The following is a 25519-nucleotide window of genomic DNA, read 5'->3' as shown; positions in this document are numbered from 1 at the left end:
ACGTTTGATATTTTGTAATAATAATCTCATTCTATTTTACCACAAATTTTATATGTTTTCGTTAGAAATTCACTGAAAAATGCTACAAAAATTATTATCGTAATGTTATCCCTAAAAATACAGTAATAGCCAAAAAAGATTACAACACAGAGAACCATTATATTGTCCATGAAAATGTAGTGTGGCTCCATGAGTCGAATTACGATGCATCAATAAATTGAGGTTTTACTGTAAATTACACTAGATATATCTTATATTTTGGTAAGTAGTCTAACCATAACGCGTTGAACGTTGTTCTATTAGGGACCGCCCAAAAATAACGTAGTATCTTAGGAGGGAGGGCGGATTTTGTGACGAACCATGTATTAGATAAAAAAAAACCAGGCTACCATGGGGAAGGAGGGTGTCATAAAACTACCAAAAATGCCAAGTAATTTATTGACGTTCCCTTATCGGCAAATGGTTCGATGTTTGAATAATACATAGAATCAAATTGAGTCATACTTAATATAAGTTATAGGTTATTTAGAAGCTTGCTTGAAATAGGTTTCTAAAGTCCCACAATTTAATATTTTCATGAATCGATATTACGTCAAAATACGTAAAAAATAAATTCACTTTGCATAGCTCCGGGATCATACATAATATGAGAATAATACTGTAACATGAGAATTGCAGTACTTTGAATGTACTTTGAATTCTCAATTATCACACCGTTACAATAAGAAGTTCGTTTCTGTTATCAGAGCCATCCTTCCGCAAATTCTTCGCTCCTGGTAAACAACCTCGTGAAAAGTACCATGAAGAGCTTTCCGTGTCACTGTTCCAAATTTGAGTAGCCCTATTTTCACCTAGTTGATCACAGCGGCTCCATAGCTCAGTTGGTTAGAGCGTCGTGCTAATAACGCGAAGGTCGTGAGTTCGATCCTCTCTGGAGCCAGTTCTTTTTTTATCACTATCGATATTCATGATGTGTCGCAACACATGAAAATTTTGCAAAAAACGAAGCCACCTGCGCTGCGATGAGTCGAGGATTAACTCTTTAACTCACGTGAGTATTAAAAGATGGCTGATTTGTTGATACCCAGTCATCAGACAGTCGACCGCGGCGGGTTGCGCATACGAATTCATTGGCGATCAAGTATAAATAAATAAATAAGCCAGTGCGCAACTTTCAACGAGCTGTTGCCTCTACAACTCTCATCATCGAATGGCACTCGAACGCGTTTCACGTTAGGGCCATGTAGGGTAGATGTACCAGTATTCGCCACACAGGATTATTCCGTTTCACGCCACAAATTGTTTAGAGTTTCTTACATCAAATTATGTGACAACATTCTCTAAAACATTAAAATAAGTGAAAAAAATGACACAAAACATATTTTTTTCTTAAAAATGTTCCTTTGTTGCAGCTTATTTTGCAATGATATTCCTGAATTCGCAACCAATATATTAATAATACAAAAACAATGTAGGTAGCGAATCCAGGAACCGAAGAGATTGATCTATAAACCAAATTATTCGTTAGGGTAACGAATCTTGTACACCTACCATATATGGGCTATCAAGTGGTTTGGCAGCGGTCAAGTCGCAACGCCCACTTGATGATCCCTCTGAGTACTCGAGTGTGCGAAAGAGCTTTTTTTTCTAGATGCGTTTGTATAGGCAAAGTGTGAAGATCAAATGTCGACTGACTAGTCAGTCATGAAATGATATGTTTATTCCGTTATGGATTTGATGAATTGTAAGTGTCGATTACGTCGGGTGTAAACGTCAATTTTTTGAATCATAAATAAAAGGCTTGTTATTATAGCGGTGCCTACTCGAATCTTTTGATTAAACCAATATGCACAAGGGGAATTAGGGACATAATGGACACGTTTAGCAAATATTCCTTTTAAGATCATAAAACGGCAATGTTTTGAATTTACCCCCGGTTAGTTTTCAAGTTTGATGTTAGTACGACGTGCTACATTCATTCGTGGTAATCAAAATTATATTAAATGTCAGAAAAACGAGGTAGAAAATTGGGTCGAAAACGAGGCTGGTAAAAAGGTATCGGGCAAAATGAACACTTGCATGAAATTTAGTGATTCCAATATATTTAATGAATGTCAATCATTCCGATATTTAGAAGGGCTCTCCCTCAGTCATAATAGCTTAAAAGAGCCTCTCTAGGTTCGTTACTTTGCTCAAAAACTAGATTTTCCAACCGCCTTGCTTATATGACAGTTTGAAACTGTGAAAAGTCAAATTCCAAAGGACAATTGAAGCAAAACATAAACCTTTATACCGTCAAACATTCCAAATGCAATACAGATTTCATGCAGTGTATGAAGTTTTGATGAAGTATGTATATTCTCAGAGACTCTATCTCCATTTCGCCCCGTATGTTCATTATGCCCCTAATCCCCCTACTTTTTCAATTCGATGTAGATTATAATTTGCTAGGAGAGAATTGAGTATACTGATCTTTGTTCTGTTAAAAATAATTTTCTAGATCGCACTAAAATATAAATTGTTCCAGGAAACTCCACAAATGATTTTTACAGTTTTAATCTAGTATTAGTATTTCTCAAGAAATTCGTACCCATATTTCCAGTAATCCTTCAAGCCATTTTCAAAGGGGTTCTTACAAAATTGACCCAATGATGCTGCAAGGAATAACTTTAACATTTCTCTGATGATTATTCTGGGAAATCTTGTGGGATTTGTTTTGTATTTTACCTTCAACTTTGCATTCCTGCTATTTGTCTTGAGAATCCTCTAAGACATTCTCTACGGTTTAGTAAGAAGATCAGAAATTGTAGCAGAAGGTCTGTCTCGCATAAATTGATAAGGTATTTGTCAATCAGCTTCATAAGAGATTACTTCAAAATTTCCTTCAGAGTTTTTTTTTATCCTAGAAAAACATTTGGTGAAATTCCTGAACAATTACGGTATCAATTATCTGGGTTAAGAATTTTCTGGAAGAATATCTTAAGAAAATCTTCAAAGAAAGTCCTATAAGAATCTTGGGGGTAATTCATGAAGGTAGTCTCAGATAAATTTCTGGTTTAAAACGAAAATTTTGACGGAAATTCTAAGAATGTTTGTGGAAAATACCCAGGGTATATTTTTGAAGAAACCTGGATAAATTTCTCAAGAAATCTATCTATAAATTTCTGGAAAAATCTCCTATAATTCTTTTGAAGTCCAGGAAAGCGCTCTTCCTTGTAGTGAAAGTACCTTTCATTTGTTGAACACCCCCTTAATTTCGATCTACTTCCTCATTATTCAGCAAGTGCTACTCAGCGAAAATCTTCACTGAAGCACATCTACCCACAAGTGATCCACAGCTCTTGACCGTTTCTTTCCGTGATAATTTCATCCCACTTCCCTCGGTTCATCCGTCCATTGCAGCAACCAACGCAACGGAACGGTTCAAGATATCTCGCCAAGCCCACGTGCTAAGTAGATTATCACTGATTATGACCGATTTTCATACTCATTCATATTCCATAGATCTTAATTATGTATCTTGAACGTTTTTACAACAGTTTTTTTGCTTGTTTGCTTCGTGGACCCCAACTGGTCAAATGCACACTTGAATCCTCTTCAACGAGAATCTTGAGCCGGCGGTAGAGGAAAAAAAAATCCAGACGTTGCACAGTGGTTCGAGGATGGCAAAAGAAAGTAATTTTCTCTGGTAGGTAGTATTTTTCTCGGCTTCCTGAGAGAGAGAGAGAGAGAGAGAGAGAGAGAGAGAGAGAGAGAGAGAGAGAGAGAGAGCGACGAAACATCCATTTTTCTCTCTTTGTTCTATCATTGGGGGTAGGAGTTTTATTGTATTGACATGATTACAATCCTTGAACATCGTATGGCGCTAGTGCTCCGCAGGTTTGGAGTTTGTTTAGATGAGTTTTATCATGCACTGTTGTCTCCTCAATAAAATCAGAGATGTAGCAGAACTGCCCATAACTGCATAACCGTCACATTCGACATTTTTGACAAATTGGAGTTAATACCATGGAGAGTCATCAAATGATAAATACTTTTGATCAACTTAATGAAATCTGTGAGATTGTTCTAGAACATTCGAAAAAAATACCAAGTTGTTTTGTCACATTGATAATTATAACCGCATAACAGTCACATTGAAATAAAAAATGAGCCTCGTAATCTAATAGCAATGAAATTTCTATCAGAATTATTTTCTGACTATTCACCTAGTATGCAATATGAGTTGTACAAAATATCAGACTCAAATAAGCATTTTTGAGTAACTGGTAATTTTTTGAAATTTTAGTTTCCTCCCATACTGCAATAAAATGCACACTTGGTATTCCATTTACTCAATGCCTACTTTTGTCGAATGTTACAAATATGCAGTTATGGGCAGAGAAGATGATAAACAGATTCTCATGATGTGCTGCGGTCCATGATTGTTACGGAGAGCGATAAGTGAGAGATGCTCTCAATTCTCTCAGCATTCAATCCCTGGTATTCTTTGTGATAGAGGAATTCGAGACCCAACGTTTGGGAAGCTTTGTCAAAGAATACCAATTTTAGGATTGCGAATGTAAGTTCAAGGGTTTAGCCGACAATCGTTCTACATCGAACCACTGTGCGTTGTGTTAATCGTGCTCGCTCAGCGTTTGCTAATTTCGCATCAAGCGGCGCTGGCTCGGAGGGAAACTCCTTCAGGGCAATTCCAGCAACAGCTGCCGCGACGCGCGGGAACAGGTTCATTAAAGATGTGCGAAAAACGACGTCCGAAACGGTCTAACGGGTTATGACCAACAACGTTTGCCGTTGATGTTTATCATAAAATATTCTGGGATAGATTGGCGTCCCGTTTCCAAAAATCTGCTGTGAGGAGGGCGGTAAATATTTTTATACAGGTGCTGCCGAAAATACAATCCGTCTTGCCCCTGGGAGTTTTGAGCCGGTTTTGACAGAAATCATCAAAAAGCACTGTTAGGTGAGTGTGTTGTTTGGGTCCGAAATTATTTAGTTTTTATCGTTTTCACGGTTTTTATGCTTTGCGGATGCTCCGTAGAACCCGAAATACGCTTGGGGTGCAGATCTGAATTCGCTCTGGAGAGATTCCATTTTTAATAGTTCAGACAATAGCCCAACAATTTACCTTGGCACTGGTGACCGAGTTTTGGGCTTTCACAGTTCCTCTGCTGGTGGGAGCCGAGAAACTGTGCGTAAGAAGAGAATTGTAAGGAGGGCACAATAATTTTATATATTATTTATGGTTATTTATTAGCAAGCTGGAGGGGTCCGAGAGCGGCCTGTGTCAGGTTTCGTCAGATGAAAGTGGTTTGTGGAATCAATCTGCAAATTAGGTTTCGAATCAACAGTGGTGAAGTGGTTGTTTCGATTTTATCGTTGAGTTTCTTAAGTGGAATCAAGACGTCACATCAACTAGGGTTAATTAAATTTATTTCATTACTTCATGGGATTTAACTTGACAATAGCTGTAATGATGAAAGTCAGCCTTTTTTGAAAGTTTATGATGCTCATTTTAATTAGCAAATGTTATATCGATTCTCCTCATACTTAAAGTTCCTTTCTCTTTGAAATGTTCAGAGTGATTACAAAATGCTCTAATTTTAGTCAGGCTTGATAGAAAATCCTCTGCGATGCAAAGATAAGACAATTTTGCCGTTTTTCTGTGGAGTAAAAATTGAACTCAAAATTTGCAACACAGCTTCTCGAGCGATTCGAGTGCAAACAAATGCGAGGATTTTTTTTTCTGGTACTCTCCCTATCTCTCTCTTGCTGCGATGCTCACCATTACTCACGTTTCAAAAGAACTCTTGAGTGTCACACCCGAACAAGACAGTCCTTGGGGAGTTATGAGAGCACTCTGTTTTGATGGAATTTCGCTCATTTTCCGTTCCCTCTTTGCTTAGCATTTTTTCGCTCCCTCTCAAAGAGGCAAAGGCAGCACGCTGCTCTAGAGTATGTCATAGAGCTCTGAGGATGTTTAGGAGTATTATCAAGCCTGATTCTAGTCTGCCAGTCAGCAGTACCGAAATGTCGTATTTTGAAAAGTGTTGATATACAGCTTATATAATGCTAATAGGTCTTCATATAGCTTTATATAATTCTTATAAAACGCCTTTGGCCCTATGTACAGCTTGTATTTATCTGGAAAGTAACAATTTTATCAAAGCTATGATGTATTCTTAAAGGTTAAACTACATGCAGAATACCACTTCAAAGCATGTTTAAAGCGTAATATGCTCAAAATAGTCCTTTCTACAGAAGTATCCTTACTAACGTGTAGCAATACTCTGGCTCCTGGCCTTTCACGTACTGTGGCGACTTAGATAGAAGTAAAATTTTGATGGAATTTATTGCGGGCTGCTCGGTGGGAATTGTCTCCAGTAATTCCATCGAGGGGATTTATTCAGGATGTACCTTAGTGATTGAAGTGCTTCTAATGATACTTCCGGAAAATCTTAGAGGAATCCATCTGAAAATCGCTCCGACTATTTTTACAGGCATTACACCAATGATTCCTCCATAAAATATCTGAAAATTTCTCAGCGAACAAATCCGGGAATTCTTTCGCTAACTCGTTCAAAAATTTCTCAGAAAAATCACCCCGGAACTCTTCGGAGAATTTCTCCAGGAACCACTCCGTGAATTCCTTTAGTAATTCATCTGGGATTTTCTTCAGGAATTCTTCCAGGAACTACTCCGGGGTTTCTAAAAGAATTAATTCTCCGTGATTATTTTTTTTAAGTAAACATTACTGGAATTATTCCACTTCGGTTTTTTTCAGGGATTACTACGGAGATGCTGAAAGGAAGTACTCCGGTATTTTCTCTAAGAATTTCTTCTAGAACTTATTCAGAGATTCTTTGAATATTGCTCCTTGAATTCTTCCAAGCATTTCTCGCAAGCTTATTGATATTGTTAGATATTGTTCATACCAAATGCAAATATTATATTTACATATAAGCATATTTATAGCTCACAAATAATTATTTATCATGGTCTAATCGCTTATCAAAGTAAATCCTGTGACCCAACGATCCTCCCCATTAACAAACATCCCTCCCAGTAACCTTTGTGGAGATGTAGAGGCAAACACGGTCTCCAAATAGCAAAGGTTACACACTAACATTCCTTCCCCCAATCCCACCTGACTGCAAGAACGTGGCCGGCGCCGTTATTGACCATGTATAAATAGAGGCACTGAATTATGCACACTGAAGAAGGTTATGGCCAATCCCAGCCGATCTTCTAGTTGATTCTTTGTGCCTTTTCACTGACCTCGGTCAATCACGGAATAGCAACCATTCATATGTGTAGTCAGTCTAAGCTAAGCTAATTACGTAACAAACATACCCGAGCAACACACATGTTATAATTGCGTATTATCAACTAATATATGACTAATATTAGTTATATATCAGTTGATAATACACAATTATAACATATGTGTTGCTGGGGTACCAGTTTAACCATAAGTGGCCTTGAATCTCAATAAAGTTTCTTATTGAGTAAGCTAAATGCAATAACTAAAATACATTTTTACATCATCAGTCACCAATAAAACATGCCGAAAAAAAAAATAAAACAGGACTTTCTAGATCAATATGCAATTTCGGGAAATCCCGGGATTTTCGAAAATATCCCGGGATTCGGGATTTTTTAGATCCCGGGATTTCCCGGGATTTTTGTTCCGGGATTCCCGGGACAAGACCCTCTAGGAGGAACTCTTAGCGAAACCGCCGAAAAAACTCGTGGAAGAAATCCTGGGAAATCTTGCGGAGCGAAACTTCCTGAGGAAATACTTGCGGAACATCTGGAGGAACTCCCAACTCTTAGTGGTTTTGCCGAAAAAACTCACGGGTTAACTTCCAAAGGAACTTCTAGGAAATTTTGCGGAAGAACTCCAAGCGGGACTTCCGGAAGGAATCCTTGCGGAACATCTGGAGCAGCGCATTTAGTACTATACCATTCAATGGTATAGTACTAAATTTGGTATTCTATCTATTCATAGGTATTCCACTAAACAGCACGAAGATTTATTATCATCTGGAGCCACTCCTAATTGAATTTCCGAAGGCATTCGTGCGGAACTTAGAAGCATTTTGACATAATGGTAATTTGGCGTAAAGTCGTTTGGCATAATGAGTCTGGAATCAAGAATTTATTAAGATGACATTCGTTTTTACGTTTCTATTGAATCTTTCTGATGACATCAGGCTTGTTTTGGAGTCAATTGATACAAAATGACACTTTCAAAAATCATATGCTCTTGAATAAACTAAAACTGGGAAAGTTATTGCCAATAGTATTTTATTATTTATCCAGAAATTTCCCTTCTTTCTAATATTAATACTTCTTTTGAATTTCGCTATTGGAATAAATTTTTGCACTGAAGATTTTCATATATTTAGCACAAATTCACCCTTCTTTCAAACCATCTATGTTTTTTTTAATATGATGTAACCATAATAATAGGTATAAAAATTGTTGATTTAAAATCTAAATAATATTCACCATCTTTTATACAAAGGCTGTTCTTTGGACCTATATTTAAAAAAAATAATTTTTCATCCAACTGACAAAAGGGCGTCAATCGATAACATTGATCTGAGCAGCGAAAAGAGAAATCTATTACTGCAGTTACTTCGATGGGTTGTGCTACTTTTCCTCCTACTTATCTCTCCGAATGCCAGTTCCTCGAATATCCCGTTTCTCCGATTAACCCACTTCCCCGAAAAGTTTCAAACACTCATAATTGTCGTAACTTTATACATTTAAGGTTGGTGAACGAATTGGCCACCTTCTTTATTTATATTAATATGCACCCTTCTTTATTTAATTGGTGGTTCTTTCGAGTTTTACCGTACTCAGCATTTTTGCCAAAATGTGTATGTAGCCAAGAATAACAGAATACCTCCTTATTTTGAATGCTTATCATCCTTTCTCGTTCACTATCTAGCCACTGAAGACTATTACAGCACCTATTTAAACTGAACCACATTTAGGGGAAACCGGTCGTTCGGGGAAAAGGGTCATTCGGGAAACCGACATTCGGAGAAAAGACATTCAGGGAAAAGTAGCACAGCCACTTCGATGATTCTGAATGCAATTTATGAAGTCTTTTCGTTTTTTTACGCCGCAATAATTTTTGGCGTCCAATCTTCTATTGGTTTTATCATAAATTTTGCCTTCTTTTAAAAATAGGTTGTTCTTTATATTTATACTGTTTCAAATTTCATTATTTAATAAAGCTAAATGTTAACCATTTTTATATTTTGCTGTTTTATTAATTCTTGCAAAACGTGCTGTTATAATGATAATTTCTTTAGAATCTGCCAATATTCAACATATATTTTTTTTTGCAAGTACATGATCTCCTTTCGAGATATGTTGGAAAAATGTTATTTCAATCACAAATTTTCCCTTCTTTTGATAACAGACGGTGTTTTTGATGTACACTTCCAAAATTGAAATTTATATTGAATCTTTGAAAAGTTTTGCCACAAATATTTTCTATTAAAAATGTGTTGTTCATTTGAGTTATGCTGTGAAAAGTTTTTTTTTTGTGTTAGAGCCTTAAACATTTTAAACGAGAAATAATCTGCTCTCTATTTTTGCATTATGCTGCATTGATAGATCTTTGGATTAGAGCGTTTAGTATATTGCAAATAAATTTTCCATTTTTTGTCAAGTAATTTTCATCAAGTCTTACGTCCAAACTGGGACAGAGCATGATCTGCAGCGAAATATTCTATGAGCGTTCCCTTTATTAATTATTGCGAACTTTTTTTTTGCCAATTTACTATTTTCAAATATGTATATCGCAACAAGCTCAATGATACTCTGTGTTCTGGGATGTAGAGAAAATTATTATTCCGAAAAGATCTTCCACCAGACCCGTCATGAGTTTCATTTAGCAATACTCTCTAATGTCACAACAATTTTTGACATTCATAGCTTGGAAAATCTCTGAACGAAGACCACGCTTGTTGATAACCTACCGAAAATGTTTGCTATGACCACCACCGAGTTGATCTCGGGAAAAGCTTCAAAAATTCCGAAATTTATTCTAAGCCAATCATTATGCCAAACGGCCATTATGCCAAACGAACATTATGCCAACGAACAAACATTATGCCAAACGACTTTATGCCAAACGGCTTTATGCCAAGCGACTCTATGCCAAACAGGGTACAATCAATTCTTACGATAACTTGCAAGGGACTCTTAGGGGAGCTAACTTGCAGAAGAAATCCTAAAAAGACTTCCGAAAAAACTCCAGATTTTGGGGAAACATCTTGCGGAACTCCATGGCAATCTTCCAAATTCCTATCAAAACTTCAGGAAGAACTTTTAGGGTAACTTTTGGAGGAACACTTATAGGAAGTTCTAGAGTAGGGAATACTTCTGCAGAAACTCCTTGGCGAAATTCTAAAGCACCTTTCAGGGGAACTTACAAATGAATTCGTTGCGGAACTCATAATAAATAATTTATTAATAAACTTCTACAAGAACTTCAGAACTTTCCTAGTGGAACTTCCATAGAAAATCCTAGGTAAACTTCTGGAGAAACTCCCAAAGGAGCATCCGAATTAATTCCTAAAGAAGTTTCCGGAGGAGCTTGTGATGGAATTCCTCCAAAAACTTCAAGAGGAACTTTTACAAGAAATATAAGAGGTACTTTCGAAAAAACTTTAAGAAAACTTTCCGGTAAAACTGCAAAAGAAATTCCGGAAGATGCCGTAGATAAACTTCCGGGATAACTTCCAGAGGAAACATCTGTGAAATTTCCCCAGATACTTCCGGAGAAACTCATATGAGAACATCCCGAGGAACCTACTGAAACCTTCCACAGAAACTTCCGAAGGAACTCCTACAGGAACCAAAGGAACTTCTACGGCCATTTCCGGAGGAACTACTATGGTTACTTCCGGAGAAACTACTACGGGAACTTCCGGAGGAACTTCTGGAGGAATTCCAACAGGAACTTCTGAAGTAACTCATACAGAAATTTCCGGATGAACTCATGCAGAAACTTTCGGATGAACTTCGGGGGAACTTCTGCATTTAATTCTTGAGGAGCTCCTTCAGGAAATTCCGAATGAAGTACTTCAGAAATTTCCGGTAGAACTTATGGAGGAACGCTGGAGGATCTTCTGGAACTTCCAGAGGAACTCCTACAGGAACTTCATCATATGGCTATACAATTTTGTCAAAACTTTGATATTAGATAAGAAGAGAGGGTAACACCATTATTCTTTTTGGCATTAACGTCCCCACTGGGACAGAGCCTGCTTCTCAGCTTATTGTTCTTATGAGCACTTCCACAGTTATTAACTGAGAGCTTCACAGCTAAAAAAACGTTGTAAATTTAAGTTTATTTTCATGCACATATTTGGAGCATCAAAATAAACCTAAATTTAAACGACCAATCTTTTATTTTTCAATCAAATTAAATTTAAATTTACACGATCATGTAAAATTCAAGTATTTTTGGTTTAAAATTGAGTTAATGTTCATTTAAGGTGAAGATGAATCGTAGCCAAACCTCAAATTTTCAAGAGCACGGATCTGGAGAACCAAACATCCGTTAGAGCTGAAAACTTAATCGATTGGTCACTCGCTGGTGGTGACCAATCGATTAAGTTTTCAGCTCAAATGGGTATTTGGTTCTCCAGATCCGTGCTCTTGAAAATTTGAAGTTTGGCTTCGATTCATCTTCACCTTAAATTCACATGATGCTTTAACAATACACCAATTTGATTTATTTTTACAGTAGTCTACAATTTACACTACATTGAAATTTAATCATTTTTTTCTGTGTTTCTTTGCCTAAGTTGCCAATTTCGCATTCGTATATCGTGTGGACATAAACCAGGGAAGTCAAGTAAATTTCCATTACGAAAAGATCCTGTACCGAACCCAGACACCTTCAGCATGGCTTTGCTTTGTAGCCGCAGAGTAACACCATTATATCAGCTGTCAAACAATATCATCATCATATCCAGTGTGAACGTGATACAGTTGCCGAAGCTAACGATCTTAACACCCGCGGTAATTCGAACGGTTTTCTGCTTACCTTATCTATGTCATACCGTAGAATACTACCTTCAAAATAGCTTTCTAGAGCTTACACAACTGCACCGGTACCTTGGAGCGGTGAAGTGCGTGGGCTGTCACCTTCCAGCTTGCGCTGTTGAACGCACTCTGCACATACAGAGCGACAACTGCGCTACTGCGTAGAAACGATTTTCAACAGATCCAATCACTTGGTTTGTTTCGCGAATAATTCCGACTTTAGAGGCCAAACTTTTCCTATTGCGACAGACCTGTAAACATGAGATTTGAGTATTCTGTACCTTATAATTTTGCTCTTACCGCTTATCGTATGGCAAAGTAAACACCAGTATATTATAAACGTCATTGTATTCTATTGTTCCAATATACTTCAATCAGTAATTTTCTTTGGCATAAGTACCAGTTTCGAGCCGCCAATTACAACTCACGTCACAAACACCTACCAATCACACGATTTACGTTTCCGCAAAGTTCAAGGTGATAATCATCAAATCCATGTTAGAAAACAATAGACGCAAGTCTTCTTCAACCAATTCAAACCACCGACCGCGGCCAGTCAGTCAGTGAAAAGCATAGCTTCCCTAGCCCCAAAATAAGCACCTCGAAGAGCAAGGCGAAAAGCAAACACTTCACAGCTCCGTAACATCTTAATTATGCAATTGACGTCTCTTAATCCAAACTCCGGCGCTCCGATCTTGAAGAAGAAGACGAAGACAACGACGACGTTGATTGTTGTTGTTCCGGTTGCCTTCTCTCACCTGGGCTCTGCTTATTAGAAAATTGGTTCGGTCATCTGAGTACAATTGGTGCGCTGCGGAGGAGGCGCCATCATTCGTTGTTGTTGGCGTTGGAAAATTAAGAAATTGCTGTCCGGTCCGGTCAACGGTGTCTTCCGAAGAGTGTGATCGACCTCCCCGATCATTAATGTTGATCAAATTTTTTAAGCCTGACATATTGATATCAAAGCTTTTAACTTCAAAGTGTGTTCCTTTTAAAATTGGCTGAAAGATGTTAAAATAGCAAAAAAAATATAACAAAATTTGTTCCACTGATATCACAATTATTACAAATTAAGAAAACTTCATATCAAATGTTTGACAAAAGACAAACAATCAACTGAATTTCACTAAGAAATTATTACAAAATTAACTAAAAAACCTCTTATAACAAGTATTGTTATACTTTTAATATATTTTAGATAAATTACAATTGCTGATACAATTGTGTTATGCATTTCTTATCGGGTCTTGAGCCAAGTTGCCGCCGTCCGTCGAGTGGCTTATGGAAGCGTGACCTCTTCACCTATCGTCGTGGCCGGGGCAACCGGTGCCATCACTGACCGGCACGATCACTTTGGTGGGAAAGTTGTTGTGTCGGTCCTCCGAAATGCAAAACTTTTTTTTTTGTTTCTATTGAAATTTTGTTTTTTTTTTTTCTACGCTCGGGTACCGAAAGTGAAATATTTGCACTGGCAGCAGTGATGCCAGATGATTTTTTTTTCAATGTCTCAAAATCGCACGGAAAAATATTTTCCAATATCCTCCGCTCCATTATCATCAGTACTACTTCACTCAGTGATTGTGAATGATGAATCATCATCACAAGTATTCTATCAATAATTCTCTAAGGAATGCTTCTAAGAATCACTTCTGAAATTATTGTTAGATTTTTTCCAGAAATTCTTAAAAGTACCCTGGTTTTGAATCCCATGAGCTCAACCAGAATATTCTCTATTAAATCTTTTGCGAATTGTTTCTTTTCCTAAATATATTCATAATTGTTTTTCTACGACATTCAATTTTATTTTATTGTCAGTTTCTTCTAGTTCAGAAATGTTTATTGGGATTCATTCTTTAACACATATGTAAAACATTATTTCTCAGATTCCTCCAGGGATTGTTGCGTAACAATTCTAAAGAGCCAATAATCAAAGTGTAAACAAATCGGGTTTTGATACCATTCGATAGCATAAACTTAACAAAACTGCCATTTTTTTTTCAAATTATTCTTTAGCCCCCTGCTTAAAACGATCAATCTCTCTAGCAAAAGGATCTACTGTCGGAAAATTTCAACAAACGTAATTGGCCTTAGCATGGTGAGAGGTCAATGATTCTCTCTTTCGTTGAAAATCGAAAGGGGGCCTAGCCTTGTGCCAAGGCACGCTAATAACATTCAAGTTGTCAAATTAAAATCAATTATTAACGTATATTAACAGTAAATCATCACTCTACGAGCAACAAATCACATTGATTGATTTTAATACTGAGAAATATGAATTGAAAATGTAGTTAACAATTGGTGATCTAACGCAAAGTTATATGCGAAGACGCTAACCTAGAATTATGATTAGCGTATCCTAGTCGAAATGACTTGTGATAACTTTGGAAGAAAAATCACGATAATAATTTAACTGATAAGAAGTTGGCAATTTAAAGCACAGGGAAGCGTGAACGGGGTCCAGATAGCCGTAGCGGTAAACGCGCAGCTATTCAGCATGACCATGCTGAGGGTCGTGGGTTAGAGTCCCGCTGATCGAGGATTTTTTCGCAAAGGAAATTTTCTCGATTCCCAGGGCATAGAGTATCTTCGTACCTGCCACACGATATACACATGCAAAAATAGTCAATCGGCAAAGAAAGCTCTCAGTTAATAACTGTGGAAGTGCTCATAAGAACACTAATCTGAGAAGCAGGCTTTGTTCCAGTTGGGACGTGACGCCAGAAAAGCGTGAATATTTATTTGAATTTGCAAAACTTTCGCAACATAACCTAACATTTGATCGCCCATATTCAAATCGAATTTTCGCGTAATCGACGATCTGAGAATGAGCCCTTTTGAACTGTTACGCGAGAATTCCAAACGACTCTAGCCAACTTTTATCATTGATTATTTTACTCCTTCAAAAATTTTACAAATTCAGTTGTCTATGCATTCTTTTAGGAAGTCTTATTGCGATTTCTCTGGGAAATCAATTAGTTTTTTCCTCAAATATTTTTGATTACTTCCATACAGATTCCTTAAAACAAGGACTTCTTTATTGCATTTTCAGAAATCCCTCCAGAAGTACTTCCAATAATTACTTCGGAGATTCCTTGAAGAATGGCTCCATAGAATATTAGAGTTAGGTGGGGCAAAAGTTCGATTTTAGTGAAATAATCAATATTTCCAGAAAAACACTAAATTTTCATCAATAAATTGTCCAAAATAGAGTTGATTTTAATATACACAAATATATAAGCTTTTTGCAAAACTAAGTAAAAACTCGAAATGTTGGTGACCTTTTTCACACTTTCAAGAAAATTATGTTAAATTCAAAGATAAATGTGGATTTTAGGAAATTAGCAAATGTTTTCGCGAGATAATATATGGCTCGAACTTTTATCCCACTGATTGAGACCGAAAGTTACAATTTGCAAGTCTAAAAACAAATAAATTGCCATAAGTTTTGCAAATTTCAGTTGATTTTTTATAAAGTTACTTTCACTCCAAACTTCACTTACTTGAATAGCGTTCGAACCACCATGACATTTATAACACTTGTTTTGAATTGAGCTAGATCCTTGAAATAAACTCTTGCCTTACTCGAACTTTTGCCCCATTTTACTCAAAAAGGGTTGCACACTGGGGCAGAATCGAAAAAAAAGCGGAAACAACCTGTAATTCTTCGGAATGAAGAGCTGGACGTTTGGTGTCTTCAGCAAAAACACAAGCTTACAAACTACAACAAATATTTTGAACAAAATTTCTTAAAACTTTGTTAGTTTTTCAAAAATAGTTTGCTCTGGAAATTTTACATCTTTAGCAATTAATGTCAGCATAAAATAGCGATCAAATTTGCCGAAGAAATCATATACATTCCTAAATTTTCATTCGACCGAAATGGTTTGATATAATGAATCTGGTGCTTAGGGCATTTTTGTGAATAGAGCAATGTAAAGGCAATGTATTTAACACATATTTGAGTAAATGTAGCTACCAGTGAACCGCAGAATGTTCGTTATTATTTTAAACTTCTGTCTCCATTAGAAATCTGCTACATTGTGATGTAGAATAATTTTGAAACTTTTTATAAGCATTGCATACTTCCAGGTTTAGTAAAAGTAATTTAATAAAACATATATTTTGAGACAGTACTGAAGGATTCAAGGCGGAATAATTCTGGAAGAACATCGTGAGAAATTAGGTTTTTTAATCCAGTTATTTTTTCATGATTTTTTTTTTTTTGTAAATCAAGAAAAGTGCGTTACTGCTTTTGAACTTGTGATTGGAAAAATAATTCAAAAATATATGTCCATAAATAACTGAGATATTGCTTACCAGTGTTGGTCATTTTGTATGGAAAATCGAAAAAGTTGCAAATGTTTTGTCCAATACTTTTTGGTAAAAGTCATATTATTTCTCCTTATCCATGAATCGCATCCCAGATATTCTTCTTTCCTCACTAATAAACACCCTTCCCGTGATGATTGTGGAGATGCAGAGGTATTCTCGGTCTCTAGAAGCAACAATCATTACACCCTAACATTCCTTCCCCATCCCAACTGACTAAGGACTTGGCCGCGTTATTGATCAATAATATGAGATCTGCTAAAATTGCACTTCGAGAGTAAGCGGAAACTCCCATCCTTTATTCATTTGGATCGAAGTGCAATTCTCACCAGTTCCGATCAATCACGGAGTAGCAACCGTTGACATGTACAGTCAGTCTATGCTATGTTATTCTGTGAAACTACTAATAAGTGCTCCAGAAGCCTTTAAAAATATTTTGGTAAAAGGTTTTTGCTTTGTTTTTGTAAAATTTTCCATAAATTGTTGACCATATTAGTGGTGTGATTGCTAGTGTTCTGGAGGAAGTAGTACAAAATCTTAAAAAAAACAAGAGAGGTTTATGGAAGATCTGAAGGAATATTTATAAAAAAAAATCATGTTAGTCTTCTCAATAGTATCTCTGTACGGCTGTACGGATTTTTGAATCTCCGTAATAAGATGAGAAATTACTGATCGATTCAAGACGGAATACTTGAAGAAATTTCTGGAAGAATATCGGCAAAATCTACGGTAGATTCTAGACGAAACTAGTTTTTCGCAAGGGAGATTTTTGGTATATGTCTATAGTTTTCGGGAACTACAAAAATTCTGCAATAAGTTTCTCATGTCGCAATTATTTCATCATTTGGTGGAAAAAACATGGAAATTTTTACATTTTGAATTAGCAATGTTGATGTTAATATTTTAATTTGAATATTAAATATCCAAGTATTTTAATCTGTTTCATGGAACTGAATTTGAGTAATACCTCAACTTTTGGTTGATCGGGGTTTTTCTAAGACTTTTCATGTGAATATTACCAATATACCTCAAAACAATAATCCAAAAAAAAAAATGAGGTGCCTAAGCAAACGGATCTGGTTTTCGCATCGTTGAATGGGAGTTTCTATTTTTCGGTTTTTAAGTTTTGCTGGGCAATGCGCTTCAAGAAGCCCAATAAAGCGGATTCGGCTTTCGCATCGTCGAAATGCAAGTTTTGTTTCACTTACGCGTTTCGTTGGCCATGTCTTGTTGTGCAATTGAGTATGAAATATCCAGTAGTGAGCTCGTTCCATGCTTCCGTTTTAAATGAATTTAATATGGTGGTTCGCATTATACTTACGTTACGTATAATATACTATGTTATGTATGTATTCAACAATTAGATCAAATGATTATAATGTTTAAATGCAAGATGCTTTTTCTCTGAATATTTAAAAATTTTGCAAAATCTTTGAGTGGTTTGACACTACAGGTGTCGACTTTTTTTTTTGAAGATTTGATAGATGACTTTTAGAAGTTATATTGCATGATAGCATAACGCAAAATCTTTTACTGGTTCTTCATCAAAGTTGTCGACGTATTGTGCGTTTGTACAGAGGTATGGATTACTTTTTCAATTGAGGCATTTTTATTTACTTTATTTTGTAGCCAGTAAAAATTATGCGTTATATCTAGATAACCCATAGTGCCTCTATAACTAAACGTATCGTTTACCAACACGAATCCTGTAACTCAACCCTTTCCCATTTTCCAAACTCCTAGTGTTTTCTCGTGTAAGTGGAAGCCTTCCACATGCCTTCATAAATCCTTAAATGTTTTCCAAATATTTTCGGTTTTTCACACGTCTTTAGCTCCATTAAAAAAAATCACAATAAAAAACATATCTTTCAACCTGGCATCCCTGCCTCGCAGTAAATTCGGTCAATAGGCGTGACGAATGCGCATTTTTTTGCCGCATTTTTTCCCGTCGACCATTTCGAACCAAGATGCAAATCGAGTTGTCCGGTCTGCCGGAGGGAAAGGTTCAAATGTAGGAAAATCCCTCCCCGCCCGGCAGGTGATTTATGATGACTTTTAGCTTTCGCGGTACGCAACGAAGTGTGAAAAGAAAATGGCTTAATTATTCAATTTTCGTTACTTGGCTCAACATGAATTCACCTAATTTTGGAAAGTCCATTTCATTGGGAGCACTTCTCAGAGCAAACATTGTAACAGATGCAAAAAATGTCTCAAATTGCTCTCGTCCATAAACGATGACGAAGATGACGACGGTGGCGGTGGCACAAATTACCCCTTTTTCGTAGGGCGCTGTTTTATGAAATTTCGGAACACCTGTTGCGCGGGGTCTTTTGCCGAGTTCTTAAGAGCCCAACAATGAAAGTGCGAGTCGAGTAGTGATCATTAACCATGATCAACCTCAACTTGGCACAAATGACGGACTCTCGATTTCCTGGCGGCGGCCGCTTCACGATCGCCGAAATGGAAGATCGATGGAGTCCCCGATCAGCGATGCGTAACAAAATTATATCATCAATTGTAAGTAATGTCGAAGCTTGCTTTATTTTGTCCTGTGAAGGAATATGCCAAAAAGTTTGTATGAGCAAATTGTGAGGGCAACCATACGTCTAACTTTTGGGATTGTCCTTCGTGCAAACGAATCGTTGAGGTTCGTACCAAGCTTGTTTTCATAGTTGGAATTCCCCAAGCAGAATCTCCAACAACTCTCATTTTTCAGTTAACGAACGTTTGTCTAATATCATATCCATTAGGCAAATTTTAATCAAGCTCATTCACAAGGGTAACTTGGCAGCAAGTTAATTTGCTTCAAACTGACTCGCAATAAGTCAAAAAAAATTGTCGTAGGTGACTTTAATGCTAAACATCACTCATGGAATAATTTTCAAAGCAATTCCAACATCTTACATTATTTCGATTTTGTTAACCACTAACGATCGGGACGGGGGGCTTTTCTTGTCGGTGGAATTTGCACGTCTTCAATTTTGGCACTGAATCCGGCGGCACGACTGGCTGACTGGGGTGCGCGCGTAATTGATCGATCTCTGATGGATGGTGTGTGGTATTGAATCAGAGGGGGAAAGTGTTGTAAGCATTCTTTCCGGGCAGTATATTATAGGTTTCGATGAAAGAGTTGCTCCGGCAATGAAATTGCTTTCTGCTTACCCATCATCATTTATCAGTTGGGCCGGCACTTGTCACTTCAATCGGATTGGGCTGGGCTGGAGATGGAAGGTGGAGGCTCTTACCTGCGAAATAGATAAGAAAGTGAAATTATGAATTATGTATTTTTTTGATTTTTTGTTTATCATCATTTATTTTTCATGTTTAAAGAAATTTATAAAGATCATTACTTATTTAACAAATTTTTCGTTGTTTCTTTTTCAGGTAATATTCGGTGGATGGCTGCGCTTGCAATACATGTAAAGAGGTAAATGATGTTAACTAATTGAACAATTTTGCTAGTAAACCCTATGAAAAAGTTTAAGTTTACAAAAAAATGTGTAGACTTTTGTAGTATACAGAACAATTGAGATCTCATATCTGTAGCGTTTACTAAAACAAATGTCTCAAACAATTCTTTCCCATATGCAAACTCCCAATATTTTCTTGTGGAAGTGCAGAGGACTCCTCGGCTTCCATAAAGCAAGTAACACGTCAACATTTCCCTCCCATTCCCAAATTGACCTGCATTCGGACGCAGCCGGCGCCGTTATTGTTTGACATAATAATGAGAGCACCAGTACTTAAACATTGAGGATGCTACTGATCCTGAGTAACGTCTGTTGGTTCCTTGTATTGATCAGAGTTTTTCTAGATATCCTAAATTTGATAAGGACCTATAGAAACGAGTTTTTCAATTTAATTTAGATTTTTTTTTATTTAGATACTTTCTGCTTTTATATTTAAAAATATCGAAGGTAATGAAGTATGTGCCTTTGAATAAGTTTCAGTAAATTATATGGAACATGTTTTAGAAGAAAATACACTGAAAGAAAACAATCACAGGAAATATTGAAAGAAAACTTGAGAAAAAACATTTGAGAAATCTCAGGATGTATTCCTTATGGCCCCACTGGAACAGAGCTTGCTTCTCAGAATGAAAATATTCTAAGAGATTTCCATTAACTATAGCTAACTCCGGGAATCGAACCTTAGCACGTTCGCTTTGATTTGTAGCAGTGAACGTTAGCACAAGGCTAAGGAAAGTACTGTAATCCAGAGGTTTTATTAGAGGTGGAATTTCTTGGAAGAAATTCCAGGAGGTGTTCTTAAAGCACTTTCTAGGAGATTTGGTTGGCGAACTTTTGGAGCTATTTCCTGTGTGAGTTTTTGGACTATTTCCAAGAGGCATTCTACTCCACACGATTTGTGTAGAATTGTGTGAAAATCTTAGAAGAATTTCTGCTAATACAGCTACAGGAGTTACTAGATTTCTTAAGGAAATTTTAGGAGGAATCTTTGGAATACTTACCGAAAGAAGTTGTGTACACACGACTCAATAATTGTTTAAAGCATTATTTTCAATTTTATTGACGAATTTCTGGATACATTCCTGGAAGAACAACTACACATTTTTTAGATATTCTTGACGGGATTCCCGATGACTTTCATGAAACAATTTTTGGACGAACCACTAAAGTAGTTGTAGTTTTGTTTCCGAAGGAGCTTTCTTGATGTATTCTTGCAAGAATCTCTTCTCTGGTAACTGGCGAAATCAAAATCAATCTTACTACAATGTAATATGCGATTTAAGAGTATCCTTATCGTTATAATCTTTTTAAATAAAACCGGAATAGTGTTTGTATGTCACGAGTTGGCTTGAGAACGAATAAACGGATTCTAATGTTTCTTTTTCCGTTTTGTTTGTCAAGATTTCCGACGACTTCGTATGGGAGTCTTCATTGCATTATAAACCGGCCTAATGGGTAGCAAAACAACGTTTTTTCGGGTCTGCTCATGTATCATAAATGCGTATATCTGTTAAGGAATTCTCAACAATTATTCCAGAGATTCTTCTTTTTAAAGACATTTTTGGACAGAATTGTGATTTTTTTAGTTAACGGCACTTTATACTACAAGAATTGTGATGACATTCTTCTAATATCATTCAAGGAATTTCTTTCAACATTCCTTCATTAAGATTTTTTTTTCAATTCTCCAAAAATGTTTGGATGAAATTAACCTAACATAATGAAATTGTTGAAATTATTCTAACATAAATCAAGGAATTGCTTGCGTCATTTCTTGTAGAGGGTATTCAAAAATTTTGCAAAACATTGTATGAGAAAATGATATACTCCTTGATTCTACATGAACATTTGCACGACAGAACAGACTGAACAGACCGCACTAACAGAACATACAGAGAACATACAGAGAAGAGACAGAACAGACAGAGAACAGACACAGTACAGACAGAGAACAGAAAGAAAACAGACAGAACAGATAAAGCAGACAAAAAACAGACAGAGTACCGACAGAGAACAGACAGAGTACAGACAGAGAACAGACAGATAACAAACAGAGAACAGTCAGACAACAGACAGAACAGACAAAGCAGACAGAACAGACAGAGTACAGACAAAGAACAGACATACAACAGACAGAGAACAGGCAGAGTACAGACAGAGCAGACAGAACAGATAGAACAGATAGAGCAGACAGAAAACAGACAAAGTGCAGGCAGAGAACAGACAGATAATAGAAAGGGAACAGGCAGACAACAGTCAGACAACAGACAGAGAACAGACAGAGAACAGACAGAGTACATACAGAGAACAGACAGAGCACAGACAGAAAACAGACAGAAAACAGACAGGGGACAGACAGAGAACTGGCAGAGTAGTCAGAGAATAGACAGAGAACAGACAGAGAACATACAGAGAACAGACAAAGCAGACAGAGTACAAACAAAGAACAGACAAAGAACAGACAGACAACAGACAGAGAACAGGCAGAGTACAGACAGAGAATAGAAAGAAACAGACAGAGAACAGGCATAGAACATACAGCGAACAGACAGAGAACTGTAAGGAAACATACAGAGAACAGACAGAGAACAGAAAGGAAACAGAAAGGAAACATAAAGGAAACAGACAGAGAACAGGCAGAGTAGGGGGGGTCCGTAGCCTTGAGGTAACGCTTTCGCTTCATAAGCGGAAGGTCATGGATTCAATTCCCAGCCCCTCCAAAAAAATAACCCGTCCAGCCACCAGAAGACGCCGCACGGAGGACCGTGCTTAGGGGAACACATCCATCCTCCGTCAGTATCAGATGGTGACTGAGACAAACTGACCCACTTCGCAGGCAGCTAGCCTCAAACGACTCAGGAACACGGCAAAACGAACCACCGTAAGAGCAATTGACTATGGCTTATGGAAATCGATTGGACCAACAGCAGAGCACTCTCCTACCTGCTCGGTGTGAGAGCAAAAGAACAGACAGAGAGCAGACAGAGAACAACTCGAATGTCCAATCTCGGACACTTGACGGATGGGCAACTTCTTCCTCTGAAGAGAGTGCCAGCGGGAACAGCAGCTGACGATAGCCTGACTCAGTAAATATTTTCTAAATCAAATCGAAGCCTTTAAAAAGGCTATTTATGTTTTGGCTGTCCAAGTAAAACAGAAGTTTTCACTTACCTTCTACCGATGTTTATTCTTCGATGGCTTAATGTTGAGTCTTAAATATAGAATCAAGAATCTAGAAACTAGAGACAGAAGAGACATAAGAGACAGAAGAGACAGATGAGACAGATGAGACAGAAGAGACAGAAGAGACAGAAGAGACAGAAGAGACAGAAGAGACAGAAGAGACAGAAGAGACAGAAGAGACAGAAGAGACAGAAGAGACAGAAGAGACAGAAGAGACAGAAGAGACAGAAGAGACAGAAGAAATATAAGAGACCGAAGAGACCAAAGAGGCCGAAGAGACAGAAGAGACACAAGAGACACAAGAGACAGAAGAGACAGAAGCGATAGAAGAGACAGAAGAGACAGAAGAGGCAGAAGAGTAAGAAGAGATAGAAGAGATAGAAGAGACAGAAGAGACAGAAGAGACAGAAGAGATAGAAGAGACAGAAGAGATATAAGAGACCGAAGAGACCAAAGAGGCCGAATAGACAGAAGAGACAGAAGGGACAGAAGAGACAGAAGAGACAGAAAAGACAGAAGAGACAGCAGAGATATAAGAGACCAAAGAGGCCGAAGAGACAGAAGAGACAGAAGAGATAGAAGCGATAGAAGAGACAGAAGCGGCAGAAGAGAAAGAAGAGATAGAAGAGATAGAAGAGACAGAAGAGACAGAAGAGACAGAAGAGACAGAAGAGACAAAAGAGAAAGAAGAGATAGAAGAGACAGAAGAGACAGAAGAGACAGAAGAGACAGAAGAGACAGAAGAGAGAGAAGGGACAGAAGAGACTGAAGAGACTGAAGAGACTGAAGAGACTGAAGAGACGAAGAGACATAAGAGACAGAAGAGACAGAAGAGACAAAAGGGACAGAAGAGACAGAAGAGACAGAAAAGACAGAAGAGATCAAAAGAGACAGAACAGATAGATGGAAGAATCCTTCCTGGAGAAAATTTAAAAATGAATCTAGTATCTAGTAAAATTTAAAAATGAATCTAGTATCTGATGTAATGTCACGTAGAATTCCCATAAATATCTTAGAAGTGTTCTCACAATCAGAGATCAAAAATAACTTACCATAAGATATACAAATGCATAAATGGCGAAATGGCAACGATTACTTTCAGTTAATAACTGTGGCAGTACTGTGTTTGCACGTAATACCAGAAAAAAAAAGAAGAACACCAAAGTGAGGCTCATGAAAACCAAAGCTCTTCAATGTTCTTTGAAGGACCTTTCTGTCTATGGGTGACATTCCTCAAACGCATGCATTTTTGAACCAAAACAGTCCGATTAACCGCATACAAAAGCGCTGCCCTGAGTTTCCCCAAACTGTTGAATCGTTTCTGTCTCGAAAAGCCAACCTCTGTCAATGACACGCTTGTGACGGAAAACTTGTCCTTGGCAGTCGAACGACAAACTTCTAAGAAATTTATTCAAAATTCGCACTAGCTACACTTCTCGATTGGGTAGGAAACACATTCAGCCACACACATCAAGTCGTATGATCTAAACCGACAAACCTTGGTCGTTTACAAGAGTGTCACGCTTCGAGACTACTTCCTTCCTTCTCACATGATGAAGAGAAGATACACACTGCACTGCGAGGTATGGGGGAAACACGTGTTTTGAGAAGGTTGAGCTTGCTGTGTCGTGTGGACTTCTTCGTTGGTTGACTCCTTCAATTCTCAAACCAAGGACATCACCGATATAAACCGATTGGTTCATCATGTGCAAACAGGTGTTGGTTGGACTTGGGCTTGTTAGCTATTGTAGAATGTGGATTTGAAGTTACTTTTTGGGTATACTTCTACACTTTTACGACCACTTTTTTGCGACTGAAATTCAGATTAACAATCGTTTTGCTAAATAATCAGTATCTTTACGATGGATAACAATGTTAAGTTGTAAAGATACTTAAAGATCCTGCTAAGCTACCATAAATGATGCATATACAGCCATTCTATGAAAAAAAACCGATCTAGTGAGTCATCGAATTCATTGAAAATTTGCTATTTTGTTCCTTATCCGAAATAAGGATACACGTGTTTTTGGATTTTTTGATTAGGGTGACCATTTCCGAAATAGGGTGACCAAAAAAATCGCGACTTTGCAAATTTTTTATTTTATTTTAAATTATAACTTTTGAACCTCTTGACCGATTTTCAATTTTCTTGTACGACATTTGACAGTTCACTGTCAAATTTTTAGCGATGTATGTTTTTTTTAATTTTTGAGATATATATTTTTGAAAATAAAAAAATCAGTCATTTGTTATCGGCATTTCGATCATTGAATTTTTAGATGATATCCCACACTGAATAACTCCGGCGCTGGCCAAGTCCTTTCAGTCAGTTGGGATGAGGAAATAATTTTAGTGTGTAATGATTGTTGCTCCTATAGACCAAGAATACCTCAGCATCTCCACAATCACAACGGGAAAGGTGTTGATTAGTGAGGGTGCAAAAAGATCTGGGAGTGACC

The 25519-nt window shown here is 37.2% G+C and overlaps 1 protein-coding gene and 1 non-coding gene across 2 annotated transcripts in view; one reads left to right on the top strand and one right to left on the bottom strand.

Annotated features, from left to right (window-relative positions):
• Window positions 1–25519, bottom strand: part of LOC5575022 — a 366593-nt gene that overhangs the window by 235234 nt on the left and 105840 nt on the right. The window lies entirely within an intron of this gene.
• On the top strand, window positions 867–940 carry Trnai-aau. Its single transcript has one exon. It is a non-coding gene; the product is annotated as a tRNA-Ile (tRNA).

Source organism: Aedes aegypti, chromosome 1 (genome assembly GCF_002204515.2).
Source record: "Aedes aegypti strain LVP_AGWG chromosome 1, AaegL5.0 Primary Assembly, whole genome shotgun sequence".
Lineage (NCBI taxonomy): Eukaryota > Metazoa > Arthropoda > Insecta > Diptera > Culicidae > Aedes > Aedes aegypti.
This window is presented reverse-complemented; position numbering and strand designations above follow the sequence as displayed.